Source organism: Notothenia coriiceps, unplaced genomic scaffold (assembly GCF_000735185.1).
Source record: "Notothenia coriiceps isolate Sejong01 unplaced genomic scaffold, NC01 NC01_scaffold00000339, whole genome shotgun sequence".
NCBI lineage: Eukaryota > Metazoa > Chordata > Actinopteri > Perciformes > Nototheniidae > Notothenia > Notothenia coriiceps.
Window position 1 is genome coordinate 4,409,581 of NW_011333040.1, and position 4,523 is coordinate 4,414,103.

Consider the following 4,523-nt stretch of genomic DNA (forward strand, 5'->3'; position numbering starts at 1 on the left):
GAATTCAGCTAGGGGCTTTTGGTGAAAGGTAATGTATGATGGGTTTTTTACTTATAAACCTGGCCATTTAAAAAAAAATAGGATAATAGCCCACATGCCAGCTACGTTTAGTCCTCACAGTTGGGATTTTCCCGTGTTTCTTGCCATTAGACCTCAACTCAGTCTTGCCTAATGATCTGAACTCCTCTCCGATTGTAATCTAGAGGACTACCGATGAATTAATTTGGCCTGCTTGATCAACATGCCGCCCAATTTATTTACAGCCTGTCTACTTACAACTTTGTTGATTTACCAGCGGATGTTCAAATTATCTTCCAAATCGGAGTACATTAATTGTCATTACGCCTTTAGCAGCCTTGGAGATAGTGGCAGCCTATGACGTCCACACTAAAGAATACCCTTGTCTCTCCAGCCTCCAAAGCTTCTTCGTTTCTGTTTGTAATGTGATAAAAACGAAAAGTTAACCTTTGTATATTCTAGCACGGCTTCATGGAGTTCTGCGCCCCTGAAAATGAAAGCCTGGACCTCTCTTTTGTTTACTTGCTTTTTTGTACAACTTGCATTTCTTCTCTGCTTGTTAAATTTGAACCTGCGGCTTACAGAATGTCACCTTTTGCTCTTGCAACTGCAGCAGCGCTGTTGATAAGACACAATCTGCTCATGAACTAAATAAAGTGAGCATTTATCCCAGACGTGCTCCTAAAAAACAAGTGTGTGCGCGAGACAAATCCTCACTCTGTAACAGTGACCGACAGCCTTGCTTACAGCGTGCGAGGTCGGTCGCAAAACAAGGTGGGAAATAGCCGCGACTCCAACTGCGAATTTAATCTCAGTGCAAAATTGCTGGTCTTGATTATTAAAACAGACGCTTGAATGCATGCTATCATGTCTCAGAGTAATTACACTCTTAAAGCCCTTGTCGTCACATTGTTCCGAATTGAAACCAGCATGAACACGACGATAAGAAATGTCAAATATCGTTTGATCGTACGAACATCGGGCATTCGTGAGCGCCATCTAAAGGCCCAGAGTACACCCGAAATCTGGCGTAAATGGGAGTCAGCGCCGAACATAGCGTGCACGCCCTATTCGCGAGGTTCTCGGGGCGGCGCCGCCGCGGCGCTTTTCTGCCGACCTGACGCCTTTTTCTTGCGCATTCGCGTCGGGAACACACCGGACGCTCGGACAAAGGATAACACTGATGCGCTGTTCAGCTAGCCCCGCAATCAGTCGCATGGAAGCGTTAACGAAGGAGGGAGGTAACACAAATGATTTAAAGGAAGATGCGAACACAACGCGCGCTATTTCAGGCCTCATCGGTTATAGAGCCTCCTGCTTCGTTCATGTTTTCAATGGACGAGAGTGAAAATGGAAAGAAAAACGCTATTTGTTGTTTGTTTATATCACGGAGTCTGTTCTTCTTCTCTGTTTTCCGGTTGTTCCGGTTGTTGCCTCTTTTGAATGATGAATACACACTACCGCCGCCTGCTGGTAAGGAGAGTTATTGCCATTCACGCATACGCAGTTCATACGTGCTCGGCTCGGATTTGCGGTGTGTTCAAGTCATCGGTTCCAGTGCGCGAAGTCGGTAAATACGCAGGAGAGTCCGGCGACGCAACAGTCGGTGTCGGCGTCGGCGACTTCTCAGGTGACTGGCCGGTGTATCTGGGCCTTTAAGCCATCGTATGATCGCCGGTGGAGTTTCTCAGGCTCCGCCAAAAAATTGTCGAAGGACATTGCGAAGGTTCATTTTCGTGTTGAATTCGTGTGTCCGTTTTGCCCTTCGTAAGGCACTCGTGAGGGCATCTTGTCAAATCGTGTGAATCGTATGAACATATTATGTAAATAACCCAATTTGTGTTCTGTGAAACTGAAAAGGATATTACATTGTTTTTGCTACTTTCGTTGCAGTTGTATGTCTTAAATGTAATTTAGGTTAACTTCCTGTTTTATTTAGATGCTTTTATTTTGAAGGCAAGTTTACCCTGTTGACAGGAAGTTGTTGTTGCTATGGAAACAACATGACGGAGATAAGTAATATCTTCTAATCTACATATAAAGACGGAGAAAGTAAAGACTAAAGTGTATGTTTAAATGTTAGCACCCCCCGAAGAGGCACAAGCTCTTACGTTGAGTCTGGATTCTAAATCATCAGTAAAGTCTACGACCATATCTTCGTGTGTGGTTCGGGTGCCAACGTGTGGCCTTCTGTAGGCATCGTACTTGCTTCGGCGGTTGCTTGGCTGTTGACCAAATTCGGGGCCATCTTCGTACGAAATTCACAATTCCATATTCGTGTGTCAATTTTGGGACAGTGTGACAGGGGCTTTAGTGAAAACTGACAAAAATAATTTTAAAATCACTAAACAAAGTGAAGTCCCAATAGAAATAAGAGGATATTTCTTACAGCATGTTTTCCTAACAGTCTTAAACAAACTAGCATCAAACCATTTTTTAATTAGACAATAAAATGCTGACATGCAACAAGGCTACTAGCACCATTTTAACCATATCTCCTATCTCTATCTATCAAGTTTTTTTTTAAACATTTTGCCGCATCGGAGTTGGACAATACAGTGACCTCTGACAACTGCAGTTTTTTTCCTGGATTAAGGTCCATACGTCAGACAAAATAGCTTAAAAAAGGGAGTGCGTTTTCACACATAATATTAAATATGAGGCAGAAGTTCCATACTGACCTAAGTTTGGAGGGCAGTTTGCTTTGCCTTCTGTGACGTCCTCAGGATAATTATCCATGCTCCGACCTGTTTGTTGGGAAAAAGGCGCTTTATAATTCACACCTGCATCCCGCACCCCTCCCCCTGACTCCCTCTTCAGGTGATGCGCGCCTCCTCACACACCAACGAAGGCATCCCAGAGGTCTGGGCCATGTTGGAGTCGTACCGGGACGTCATGTTGGCCAGCGGTGAGCTGCAGGGCCGGCGGAGGGCCCAGCAGAAGATCTGGATGTGGAGTCTGATCCAGGACAACGCCCTCGCGCACTTCCAGAATCACCTTAGTGTCAGAGGGGCTCTCCCCCAGCTGGAGCAGCGGGTCACCAGAGGAGAAATCTCCCCGGGCCTGGCTGCCGACCTGCTCCTCAAAGCCTTCACATCTTCATCCCCAAAGTAATCACTGGACTGCACTTTACGAGGAGGATGGACGCCTCGTGGCTGATCAGGAAGCCCCTACCCACAGCTAAACCTGGACAAAGTGAGAATATGTGACCTTGGATCTGAGGTTTTCGCAAAAGAAGCAGCCTTGCTCTTTTTACACTTCATTTTAAATGTAAAACACCTCAGCTAGAAGTCACCTCTCCACTAAAACGTCAGTCTTATGAATGCCTTAATCCATATGAGGAGAGGGCTGACAGTCACTTCTCACAGTCTGCTTCAAGACAGTCACATTTGAACAGTTTATATGAAGCATTTGAATTGCTATGAGATATGAATGGCATGTTTTTTTCTAAGGTATATACTGGGATTGTCTTTATGGACAAAAACACTACAGACCCTCATGAACTGTTTAAATGAGAGCAGTGCCAAACATACAAATTGTAAAGGCCATGTTGATACATTTGGAGTTTGTCCTCCAAATAATCCCCTTGTACAATCAGGCGAAGCAGTGTGCTGCTCCTGCCATAGTTATTGACATGACAAGTACTGTAGTGGTGTGATCTATTTTTACCCACCATCCTCATGCTGCGATCAACAAGAGACACATTTCATAACCCCAAAAAAGTGTTAAAGCAATGATCAGGTTAGAGAAATAGGATTTATTATGGTCCGTTTTTTAATTGGTTCTCGTGTTGAACTGCCGTGGACGGTGCTCATATATCAAACAATTCCCTGCAACTGGACTTGCACAATGTTTTAATTCTCTATTTGTGTTTCTGCATTGAATATAATATTAAAAGAATGATGTGAATCTTAAGTTGATAAGTGGAAATCATTCAATCTGTCAGTACCGCTGGCCAGGCTTTCTCTCGCCTTGTGTTTGCTCATGATATGAAAAAGGGGGGGTGATTAATGTTACCTCTACGAATATTAGCCCTGAGATTTCTCACAGACGTAATGAATTTTTTTTTTCTGCACTCTGGAGCCAGAAATGTCAGTGCTCAGTTTCCTCTGAACGAGTCTGCTGCTTCTTATTCAGGCATAACACACTTTAATATGTTCACAATTACTCTCATAATACACTGCACTCCTGGACGCCACCAGAGGATTAAAGACAAATAAGTCACACACTCATAACTCCAGTGCTCAATATGAATTTAAACAGACGTGCTGCTTTTTACAGGGTGAAGCAATGGAGTCCAGTGACAAGTGCTGGTACGATCTTTACAAAGGTTAAAGGTGACCTATCATGCAAAATGCACTTTTGTACGTCTTTTATACATGAATATGTGTCCCCGGTGTTCCAGGGAACTCACCAAGTGTCAGAAAACACAACCCTCTCTATTTTCCTCCATACCCAAATCTCTTAAAAAGGGGCTGCAACGGATCTGATACAGACTGATCCAG